This window comes from Aotus nancymaae, unplaced genomic scaffold (genome assembly GCF_030222135.1).
Source record: "Aotus nancymaae isolate 86718 unplaced genomic scaffold, 86718_ANA_hifiasm-v0.15.2.pri h1tg000049l, whole genome shotgun sequence".
NCBI classification, from domain to species: domain Eukaryota; kingdom Metazoa; phylum Chordata; class Mammalia; order Primates; family Aotidae; genus Aotus; species Aotus nancymaae.
In genome coordinates, this window is record NW_026988463.1 from 4,472,147 (window position 1) to 4,484,656 (window position 12,510).

The window sequence follows — 12,510 nt, forward strand, 5'->3', positions numbered from 1 at the left end:
TAGAGAAGGAAGAGCGGAGAGGGGAGAGAAGAGAGGGAGAGGAGAGTGGGAGCGCCTCTGAGCTAAGAGGCAATTCAAGGACTTTAGAGGACAGTTTGACTAATGAGGTCTTTGCTCTGCTAGTTGACTTTAGAACCTAACCCAATGAATGTTTACTAAAGAATTCAATCCTGCACGTGACACAACACCCCCAACGCTCAGGGAACAATGGAGCATATCCAAACCATGGTCCCTGCGTCTTGGCTCTTAGGACGATGAGATGGCTGAAATGCAGGCATGGTATATCATTTTATTCAACCAGTAAGTATGGACCACACACTCTCTGTGAGGCACTTCCTAGGCACTGAAGATGGCAGATCAATGTCTGTCTTAATAGTGTGCACCTTCAGTGCGGGGTTGAGTGGAGAGCGTAAAATACAGAAATAAAACATCAGGCCCCGCACAGAATGATGTGTGGCATGGAGGAAGAAGAGCAGGGAAGGGGGTGCCACGAAGCTGCAGTTCTAACCAGGGACAGCTCCACTGAGCAGGGAATGCTCCCTGTGTTGGAGGAGGGGTGGGCCAGGTCCTCTGGCCATAGCAGGATGCCCACTTTTACTCTGATAAGCCCAGAGGCTTGCAGAGAGCTTGGGAAATCAGGTCACTCTGTGATTCTCCATTTTCTGTGCTCACCTGCTGTGCTAATCCAGTCCTCCAAAGTCCTGATATCAAATAGGTGGCTCCTAGAGCTTGGGAGCTGGGGAGCCTGAGAGCACTCAGCCTCCACCTCCAACAGGTATAGTTCCTTTTGGGCCAATTTTACTGGGCCACAGAGAAATGTGTCATGGTGTGGCCACTCTGCCTGCAAAGCAGCGAAACACACACCACAGAAGGTGAGCTTGACCACACTGGGGACAGAAACTAAGGCCTGAGGTCAGATGACACAGAATGCCTGGGGAATCCAAGAGCTGAGTGGTGCTCACTTGAGGCCTTCTCCCCAGAGCAGAACAGGACTCTTTGGGTTCAAGGATGAGGCCGTTTCACTCAGCAGAGCCATTACCATCCACATTCCTTTCTCTCTTTTGTTTAAGTAACTACCTGTTTGAAAAGACTCATCAGACCCTCCATGGAGGTCACTCATCTCATGGTCCCTGCCCTCGGGGAGGTGCAGATGCACCCGCCAAGACAAGTGACACTTGAGCAGAATTTATTAAAAAAACACATGGGCAGGCCAGGCATGGTGTCTCATGCCTGTAATCCCAGTACTTTGGGAGGCCAAGGCAGGTGGATTACCTGAGGTCAGGAGTTCGAGACCAGCCTGACCAACATGGTGAAACCACATCTCTACTAAAAATATAAAATTAGCCAGGCATGGTGGTGTGCAACTGTAATCCCAGCTACTCAGGAGGCTGAGGCAGGAGAATCACTAGAACCTGGGAGACAGAGGCTGCAGTGAGCCAAGATTGCGCCACTGTACTCCAGCCTGGGCCACAGAGCAAGACTTCCTCTCAAAACAAGCAAACAAAACACACAGGCAAACTCAGCAGGAGCTATCACCTCTGTGACAGCAGGTGTCCCAGCAGAGAAAAGCGGAGGTCTGTCGGGGGCTTTCAGGGCTCTGCAGGGAGGTGGCCAGGGAATTCTAGGTCAGGGCAATAGTCATTCACAGCAGGCAGAATTATAAAGTAGGGATTAGGACCGTCTCCCAGTTAGACCCATAGCTCCTGGAGGGGAGGGTCAGTGTTTGGGGCCAGTTTCTCCAGGGCACCGGGCAGCCTGTGAAACACGGGTGAGTGGGTGGATGGGCTGCAGCTTGGCTGCTGCTCCAGGCAGGGGCTCCGCTCTCCAGCCTGAGGGCCCTACTTCTGTTCACTTCACTCCCATCGGCAAACTGGATGGCTGAGAGGTGTTCCAGACCTTTCTCGTCCCCTTAAACCATGACCAGTAAGCAAGTCCTACTAACTCCATGGTTCGAAGGCCCTCAGATCCACTATATCATCTAACAGTCAAAGGGTGACAAGGAAGTCTGGACTTGGCCCATGTCCCAGATCTACCATGATCCCACCAGATTGTAACTCACACTCTTCCCAACTATTGCGTGCCTCCATCCTCCCAAAGCCCTCCCCTGGACTCCTTCCCTGGCCTCCAAAGACACCTGCACCCCACTTTCCAGCAAACCTGGGCCTTCCTGAGGATTCCCCTGCCAGGCGATTCTTTGTCCCTTGTCTTATCTCCCCTCGAGAATGCTGGGACTCTCCCACTTGTATCATTGGGCCCTGCTCAGGTACCTGGTCCATGTGTGTTGAAGAAATGAGTGCAGAAGTTTGGGGCTAACCTAAGTGGACCTCTTGTGCCATTCTTTTTTTGTTTGTTTGTTTGAAGACAGAGTCTCGCTCTGTCGCCCAGGCTGGAGAGCAGTGGAGTGTTCTCGGCTCAACCTCCACCTCCTAGGTTCAAGAGCTTCTGCCTCAGCCTCTCCAGTAGCTGGGACTACAGGCGCCCTCCACCACGCCTGGCTAATTTTTATATTTTTAGTAGAGATGGGGTTTCATTATGTTGGTCAGGTTGGTCTCGAACTCCTGTCCTCAAATGATCCACCCACCTCGGCCTCCCAGTGCTGTGATTACAGGTGTGAGTCACAGCACCTGGCCCCTCCTGTGCCATTCTTAACCCAAAGGCCACTGCCCAGGGCTAGAACACAGCCGCAGCTGAGATGGACTTCACTGCCTTCTCAGCAAAGTACTTATGTGTTTATAGCCAAAAATCCAGACTGGAAAAGACACCATTTCTTGAATTCCAGTCAACTCTGTGACAAAGTGATCATAATAGGGCTAGGAGAGCCCATGTCTCTCTCAGCTGCTCTCCCGCCACCTCTGCTGTTTCAGAAGGGCCAGCATGGGGCTTTCTCTGCCATTATTTGGCAAATGTGGGCAAGTCACTTATACACTCCGGTTGCTGCCTCAGTTGGGCAAGTCCCACCGTGCTGCCAACTCCCTGGCTGACAGGTGAGAACAAAGCATGCTCACAGGGCTGCACGCAGCAAAGAACCCCATTTCCTCCTGCATCCCCAGCCTATTTAAATGGGTTTTTTGTTGTTGTTGTTGTTGTTTGTTTGTTTGTGACGGGAGTCTTGCTCTGTTGCCCAGGCTGGAGTGCAGTGGCCCGATCTCGGCTCACTGCAAACTCCGCCTCCTGGATTCAAGCAATTCTCATGCCTCAGCCTCTGAGTAGCTAGGATTACAGGTGCACACCATCATACCCAGCTAATTTTTGTATTTTTAGTAGAGATGGGGTTTCACTATGCTGGCCAGGCTGGTTTTGAACTCCTGACCTCAAGTGATCCACCTGCCTTGGACTCCCAAAGTGCTGGGATTACAGGCGTGAGCCACTGTGCCCAGCGTTTTTTTTGTTGTTGTTGTTTATTTGTTTTCTGAGATGCAGTCTCACTCTGGAGTGCAGTGGTGCAATCTCAGCTCACTGAGCCTCCGCCTCCTCAGTTCAAGCGATTCTCTTGCCTCAGCCTCCCAAGCAGCTGGGATTAAAGGCAGAGGCCACCACACCCAACTAATTTTTGTTTTTTTAGTTTTTGTTTTGTTTTTTTCTTTTGAGATGGAGTTTCGCTCTCATTGCCCAGGCTGAAGTGCAGTGGCCCTATCTCAGCTTACCACAACCTCTGCCTCTGGGGTTCAAGCGATTCTCCTGCCTCAGCCTCCCAAGTAGCTGGGATTACGGGCATGCGCCACCACGCCTGACTAATTTTGTATTTTTAGTAGAGACAGGGTTTCACCATGTTGGTCAGGCTGGTCTTGAACTGATCTCAGGTGATCCACCTACCTCGGCCTCCCAAAGTGTTGGGATTACAGGTGTGAGCCACGGCACACAGGCTTCATGTTGCTCAGAACTGTGACAACGGAGTTCACTTTCTTTCTGAAGTAATAAAGGTTGGAATTCTCCCTAAACCCTCCCAAGGCAACTCTCACACCCTTCTCTACCTACTTCCACCTGCCTTGGCCTCTCTTCCTTCTTGGAGGAAAAACCCAGACACTGGGACTAGATCTGAATTCAGACTTAATTATCATTGCATGAACAATTACATCTCAGCAAGACCCTCCGTGTTTACTGAACCCCCATTACACCTCCCTGTAGTAAGAATCGATGCTGCTGGATCACTCAAGTGTATAGACCAAGCCAGGTCTCTCCCACAAATCAGGAGCACTGAAAAGGTGACAAGAAATGTTTTCTGGAAAGATGATCCAATATTACCAAAAATGCATCACAACTGCTTTCAAGGAAAGAATCAGAATGCTGCTGCCCACCCCCAACCCCCGCCCCGACCCTGCACTGCAGGCTTTGAACTGGTTTTGCTTTGTCTGCTGTCAGGGGACCCTCATCTCTTAAGGACTAACAGCAGATGCAGGCCTTCCTGTGGCCTGGGTGCTGCTCTTTACCTATCACAGATGTGGTAAGCAAGGCCTGTCACACCAGTTCAAAGTGACAGAGAGGCCTCCATGTCTAGGCAGCCCTGGTCCCAGGATACCACTACAGTCACCAGAGCACTGCCTGATGACTCATGAAGTAGGAGAAGCGGTGACCAGGGCCATTAGGCCCACAGGTTCAGGAGCGGCCAGACCAGTGTCTTCCCGAGTGGGCAGCTCTCAGGGAAGGGGGAGGTTCTGGTACAGGCCCTAGGCATCCCCCTGTGCTACACTGTATTGCAAGGTAGCCTCTATCACCTCCCATAGGGACTGTGGCTGGGAGTCCTGACTGGACAGAGATGGAAACAAACTTTTTGTGGGATCCTAGAAAGGTGCACATTTCCACTGTGAGCAATCTATTTCTACATCCCCTCATGGGGAGAAAGGGAACCTCCCGTCACCACTGCCAGCCTGGCTCTCTCTATCCTCCCCACGGAGCGCCAAGGTCCTCTGCAGAGCTCTGTCACCTTCTCACCAGCACTTCCTCCACCTACAGGACAGTGAGATGATATAAAATGCCACAACTTTAACTGCCACATTTCCCTGTGTCCTTTATGAGTAAAAACATGTCCATGCCCTTGTAACCATGTTCCTCAAAGTAGAGACACATTTTTCACAGGGCCCGTCCTTTCTCTCCGACTAAGGCAACTGAGTAGGATGAAGCACTGGTGTTTGTGGCTATAGAACAAAGTACCTGGGCCCAGGGGTCTCAAAGCCATGCCCTGTAGTTCATCAACACCATGAGCGCAATTGCACTACACACTCCAGTTCCCCTAGGAGCTTAGAGAACACACACCGAACTGGCAGGTTCAACGTGGACAAGATTACAGTGTAAAGAGCTGACATGGAGCTGCAAGCTGACTAATGGCTTCAATTACTGCCAACGTGCCAACATGATCCGCTGGGGCAAGCTGGCCTTCAGGACGCATTCTGTTAGCTCCTTCTCAAAACAATTTTATTCCCTTTAGTATTACTCTACATCACACAGTCAATGTTCTGCTCTTACAGTGATTCTCATACCATGACTGGATGCTTTTAAATCCTTGTAAGAAGTCAGGCACGGTAGCTCCTGCCTGTAATCCCAGGACTTTGGGAGGTTGAGGTGAGAGGATCACTTGAGCCCAGTAGTTAGAGACCAGCCTGGGTAAAACAATGACATGCCATTTCTACAAAAAAGTAAAAAATTAGCTGGGCATGGTACACATGCCTGTAGTTCCAGGTACTCAGGAGTTCACTGGAGCCCAGGAGTCTCAAGGCTGCGGTGAACCATGATGGCACCGCTGCACTCCAGCCTAGGCCACAGAGCAAGACCCTGGCTCTGAATAAATAAATGAAGCGTTGCAAGAGCACCTGGTTCGAGAGACCCATCCTATGGAAAAGCCTCCAAACTCCTTCAAATTCTCAAGGCTGAAAGAGGGATTTCTAAATACCCAGGACTTCCATTAAGGTAAAACCCATTAAGAAAATAAAAAAGTCAAACCCTATCAACAATTTTAAGACTCTAATTAATGATATGCATGCTTAACTATTTGGGAGGGAAAGGCACCAATGTCTGCAACTTACTTTGACAGCAAAAACAAGAGGGTCTGTTGGGTGGACAGATATGAGATGAAATACAATAAAATGTTAACTGTACATTCTAGGTGGTGGTCTGTGGATGTTCACTGTAAAATTCCTTCGACTTTTTTGTATGTTTCACGTTTTTCATAACTGAATGTGTGGAGGTGGCGTCTTCTGAGTCTGGCAAATGACCGGGCATAACCTTTCCGGTTAAGGGCAGAGGGCAAGGCAGAGCTGGCACGCCTCCCTCCACCCAGTTCTACTTAGGTTGGCCCCAAGGGAAGCAGCAAAGAACCCAGCAGACAGGTCAACTGCCCAGGCACCGCCCTGCCCAGCATCAGCTCCCAGAAAAAACTGGCAGAAACGCTATGGAACGTCCCTGCCCCGGCTCCGCCATCATCCTCTTTAGGTCAGGTTCTCAGCCCCAGCTGCGCCCGGGAATGATCCGGGAAGCCTACTAAATGCAGATTCCCAGGCCGCGCGACAGAACTACAGAATCGCAACACCTGGGTGGGCCCCAGTAATCTGCCCGTTTCCCAAGGGCCCTAGGTGGTTCTGACGCAGAGGATCCTGAGCTCACCTTTGGAGGAACTCACAGCCGCTGGCCCCACCTCACCTGACACCTGTTGAGAAGCCCCCAAGGAGAACCTGCTAAACCGAGGTCCTCGACTGCGCGCCTCCTGGTCCAAAGCCAGGCCAGGCCGCCGCCACCTCCGCCGGGGGTGCGCCGCCGAGCGCCACATTCCGCCTCCACACGTCGGCGAGCCGGGCGCGGGTGCAGGGCGCCGCTGGGCTCCGGGACCGCCAAGGTCACCCGCAGGACTCCGCAGGGGCGGCTCGGCCGCGGGGCGCCACCCCGACCCTCTTTCCTTGAGAAAACAGCTCCCGCCCCTCCCCTCCCCGTCTCGCGCTGCAAAACGGAGATAGCAATTTCCACCACCTTCCCTGACAGAAAAGAGAGCGGGCGAGCGGGGGGCCATTCCGGGCGCCCACCCCGCGGCACACAGCCGGGCGCCCAGGCGGGCCCCGCCACCGCTGCCGCTTCGACAACCCCAGGGCCACTGTAGGTCTCGGCAGCGCCCTGAGGGGAGGACGGGTCCCGCGATGCCGCACCCCCGCCCCCATTTTACCTCCAGAAGCCCGGCGCCTGAGGCCGGCCGAAAGCGGAGACTGGCCGGGGTTCCTGCAGGCGCCGGCGGACTAGACCCTCAGCCCCGCGGGGCTTTGCACGCACAACGACCCCCACCGCCCAGAGGCTTCTGGGACTTGTAGTCCCCCCGGTCGCCCCCAGCTCGCTCTGCGGGACAGGGGACTACGATGCCCAGCATGCACCGCGCAGGCGCCGCGGGCGGGGGCGGGGAGTGGGCGCCTCGGTTTGAGGTCACGCCCCGACCTGAGGGGCGCCGGCGCCCAGACCCTTCCCTCAGGGAGGAGGGCTCCCGCGGGAAGACGTTTCTGAATGTGTCCTGGCAAACTCACCGTGTCCGCAGCCCCCGGACAGCGGCCGCAGGAGCAGGAATGGACGCCTAGGCAGCTAGCGGTCGCGCTTCTGTCAGAAGGAGGCGGGTAGACTTTGGACCAGAGCCGAAGCCTGTGACGTCACGGAGGGAGCGTGATCTCTGGAGGCACGTGATGCTCCTTGGTGACATCAGTGGGAGCGGGGGGCTTTTAGGCCTGGAGCGGGGCCTGAGCACTGAGATTCTCGGGGCCAGTTTCCCCATTGTATACAAGGCAAGAGAACAGGGAAAGAATCCTCCCTGTGAGTGCCTCCTCTTCACTCATGCCAGCAGCAGGGCAGGGCATCTTCCTCCAAGGCTGCATTTTTTTCCTTTATGCCACTAATATTTATTGAGTTTGGGAGGCACATTACATCCCTTGAAACACATAGTCACTGTTCCTGCGCTTGAAACTGCCTTTGCAAAAATTATAACAAAATTATGACGGCGAAAGAGAGCTGACCACTTCGTCTTGCTTTTAACCTCCAGATCGTCCTTGTTCTTTCCTAAGCATAGGCGGAACTAACTTTGGGAGCAACTTAGTTTATAGTTTAATACTGAAACAAAAATAGTAACAAACCCCCTTTCCCAAAACAAACCCCCTTCTTGCCTGAAAACCAGGTCCCCTTTGTAAGACTAACGCATTAGCTACAAGACAAGAAATTATAGTTTAGGGCTCAGAACAGTAACTCATGCCTGTAATCCCAGCAGTTTGGGAGGCCAAAGCAGGTAGATCACTTGAGGTCAGGAGTTCAAGACCAGCCTGGCCAACATGGTGAAACCCTGTCTCTATTTAAAAATACAAAAATTAGCCGGGTGTGGTGGCACGCACCTGTAATGCCAGCTACAAGAATTAGGGAGGGGAGGCTGAGGCACAAGAATTGCTTGAATCCGGGAGTCGTAGGTTGCGGTGAGCTGACTGCGCCTCTGCACTCCAACCTCAGAGACAGAGCGAGACTCCATCTCAAGAAAAAAAAATTATGGTTTAGGAGTTGTGCACCTAGAGGCCGCAAGATTCTAAACTTCCCCAGCTGATCCTCGGTGTAACATCACTATTGTAAAACCTAAGACTAGGCTCAGACCACAATACAAAGTTAGGAAAAAAAAAAAAAAAAAAACCTAAGACTGATGCACCAGCCAAGGCCACCCAGATCTGGCTCAATCAGTTCTTCCATCCTTTTAACACCCTGTGATTTCATCTCCCACCCAACCAGTCAGCACTGCCTACCCCTTGGCAGCTTATCCACCAAATTACCCTTTAAAAACTCCAGGCTCTAAGGGCCTGGTGTGGTGGCTCATGCCTGTAATCCCAGCACTTTGGGAGGCCAAGGCAGGTGAATCACGAGGTCAGGAGATCGAGACCATCCTAGTCATGCTGAAACCCTATCTCTACTAAAATAACAAAAAATTAGCCGGGCATGGTGATGCACGCCTGTAGTCTCAGCTACTCGGGAGGCTGAGACAAAGGAATCACTTGAACCTGGGAGACAGAGGTTGTAGCAAGCCAAGATTGTGCCACTGCACTTCAGCCTGAGTGACAGAGTGAGACTCTGTCTCAAAAACAAACAAACAAACAAACAAAAAAAACTCCAGGCTCTGATTTTTCAGGGAGACTGATTTGAGTAATAAAACTTTGGCCTCCCATTCAGCCAGCTCTGTGTGGATTAAACTCTTTCTCAATTGCAATTCCACTGTCTTGATACATTGGCTCTATCTGGGCACCAGGCAAGAAGAACCCACTTGATGGCTACATGCTCAGGTGCTTCTATTCTTACAGACAGTATACAAGGAAACCACAAAATGGCCAGGACTGTGAAGAAGAGGAAGGGATGCCCTAACAGAGTTACGGGGTGGTGCCTCTAGACAGGGAGTTTAGAAAAGGCCCCTCAAAGAAGATGATGCCGAGGCAGGGTCATGAAATAGAAAAGACATTCTACAGCCAGGCACGGTGGCTCATGACTGTAATTCCAGCACTTTGGGAGGTCCAAGCGGGTGGATCATGAGATTAGGTGTTCAAGACCAGTCTGGCCAACATAGTGAAACCCCATCTTTACTAAAGATACAAAAAAAAAAATTAGCCGAGTGTGGTAGCATGCACCTGCAATCCCAGCTACTCCAGAGGCTGAGGCAGGACAATCACTTGAACCCAGGAGGCAGGTATTGCACTAGAGCCTGGGCGATGGGGTGAGACTCTGTCTCAAAAAAAAAAAAAAAAAAAAAATACATTCTATTCTGGAATGCCTCTGGGTGAGAGACTCGACAAAGTGAGGGTGTCAGTGGGGTAGGCTGGATCCAAATCATGCTGAGATTTGTAGGTTATTTTAAGAACTCTGGCCTGGCACAGCGGCTCACCCACTGGTGTAATCCCCGCACTTTGGGAGAACGAGGCAGGTGGCTTACTTGAGGTCAGGAGTTAGAGACCAGCCTGGTTAACTTGGTGAAACCCACCCCCCTACCGTCTATACTAAAAATACAAAAATTAGCTGGATGTGTGCACATGTAATCCCAGCTACTTGGGAAGCTGGGGCAGCAAAATTGCTTGAACCTGGGAGGCAGAGGTTGCAGCAAGCTGAGAACACAACCACTGCTCCCCAGCCTGGGAGACAAAGCAAAACTCCATCTCAAACAAGAAACAAGAAAAAAAAAAAACCTCTGGATTCTTTTTTATTTTTATTTTTTTGAGCTAGGATCTTGATCTGGCACCCAGGCTGGAGTACAGTGACATGATCATAGCTCACTGTGACAGAACTCCTAGGCTCAAGCTGTTTTCCTGCCTCAGCCTCCCGAGTAACTGGGACTATAGGTATAAGCTGCTATGCCTGGCTGGAATTTAGATTTTATTTCAAGTGGAATTTAAAGCCCTTGAAGAGTTTTAAGCAGTAACATGGCACTCAATCTTCATTATTTATGGATTTTGTGTTTGCAAATTTCCCTATTCACTAACATTTATTTCTAACCCCAAAATCAATACTTGTGGTGCTTTCTCATTCATTTGTGGACATAAGGATCCTGCACATTCTCCGCTGAGGTCAAATAAGGCAACGCTGACCTGGCATGATGGCAGTCGCCTGTAGTCCCAGCCAGTCAGGAGGCTGAGGTAGGAGGATCGCTTCAGCCCAGCAGTTTGAGGCTTCCGTGAGCTGGGATTTCACCACTGCACTCCAGCCTGGGCAACAGAGCGAGACTCTGTCTCTAAAAAGAACAGGACAGCGCTGTCTACAAGTCTCCTTTTTGGTCTATTTAGTGTCATCTTTTTCTCATTTTTGTGCTTTTTGTTGGTGATTCTGCTGTTTCAAATGGCCCTTAGTGTAGTGTGGAAGTGCTGTCTGGCATTCCTAAGTGCAAGAATGTGGTGATATGCCTTAAGGAGAAAACAGCTGTGCTCAGTTCACTTGGTGCAGGCAATTGAGTGAGACTACCCTGAATCAACAGTATATGTTAACTAAGTTGCCTTTAAACAAAAACACCCAGAAAACACAGTTATGTATTGATTGGTTAACAAAAATGTTGCTCCCACAGGCTCACAGGAACTTAACCCGGTAGTTCCCCCAGAAGCAGTGGTTCAGTATTTGCTAATTTAGTGTTTGTGGCAACTTACTAGAACCAACAATCTACCTCAGAGAATGAGACTGAACTTAATATGATTTGATTGACATTTCACAGGATCATCTGACTAGGTGTGGAGAATGGTTTAGACCAAGAGAGGCAATTAGAAGGCTGGGAGACCAGTACATATATAATTCCAAAATTTCCAGGCTGGGCATTGTGGCTCACACCTGTAATCCCAACACTTTGGGAGGCTGAGGCCAAGAGTTTGAGACCAGCCTGAGCAACATAGTGAGTCTTCCATCTCTACAAAAAAAACTATAAAATTAAAAAATTAGCCAGATGTGGTGGCTCACACCCATAGTCCCACCTATTTGGGAAGCTGAGGCAGGAGAATCACTTAAGCTCAGGAGTTTGAGACTGCAGTGAGCTAGAATTGTGCCACTGCACTCCAGCTTGAGCAACAAAGTGAGACTCTGTCTCTAAAACAATAAAAATTAATATTAAAAAATAAAAAGTTTCAAGTAACCACATTAAAAGTGTAAAAAGAGACAGGTGAAATTAATTTTAGTAATAAATTTAACTCAATATATCCAAAATATTGTTTCAATAGTCAACATAAAAAATTATCAGCCAGGTGTGGTGGCTTACGCCTATAATCCCAGAACTTTGGGAGGCCAAGGCGGTGGATCACCTGAAGTCAGGAGTCCAAGACCAGACTGGCCAACACGGTGAAACCCGTCTCTACTACAAATACAAAAAATTAGCTGGGTGTGGTGGCAGGCGCCTATAATTCCAGCTACTCGGGAGGCTGAGGCAAGAGAATCACTTGAACCCAGCAGACAGAGGTTGCAGTGAGCCGAGGTGGCGCCACTGCACTCCAGCCTGGGTGACAAAAGCGAAACTTTGTCTCAAAAAAAAAATTATCAATGACATTATTTTACTCTCTTTTCACACTAAGTCTTTGAAATGCAGTGTGTACTTTATATTTACAGGACATCTCAAATTGGAGCAGCCATATTTCAGGGGCTTAGTAGCCACATGTGGCTTGTGGCTACTGTATTGGATAGTACAGATCTAGAATATTTATTCATTTACTCATTTGACCAAGCAAGGTCCTGTTCTACGCCTGGAAATACACAACATGTAATAAAGCCCAATCTCTGTCCTCAAAAGTGCACACAGTCTAGCACGGGAGACTAATATAATAGCTTACGTTCAAGATGTCAAAACAGACTGCTTTGAGAGTTCAGGAGAGGGAGTGCCCGAATAAGGAGGGCTTCAGCAAGGAGGACATTTAAACTGAGACTTCAAGTATGTGTAGGATTCCCCAGTTGAAAGAAGTGGGGAAGGGCACTCCAAGCAGTGAGAGCTGCTGATGCAAAGTTGCAGAGAAATGAAATGCAGAGTGTGTGGGGAAATGCAAGCAGTTTTGTATGGCTGGATGGTAGGCG

General features: G+C 50.2%; 1 protein-coding gene across 2 annotated transcripts in view; it reads right to left on the minus strand.

The window, feature by feature from the left end:
- Positions 1-7,591, minus strand: part of CDIP1 (cell death inducing p53 target 1) — a 27,417-nt gene extending 19,826 nt beyond the window's left edge. The window contains exon 1 of one of the 2 annotated variants that reach the window (XM_012441875.2): positions 7,494-7,591. The gene's annotated coding sequence lies outside the window, so the exon portion shown is untranslated. Of the gene's footprint in view, positions 1-7,144; positions 7,249-7,493 lie in introns of those variants that run through there. The other variant, XM_012441876.2, reaches the window with a different exon arrangement.
- Between the last annotated feature and the right edge of the window lie 4,919 nt (positions 7,592-12,510).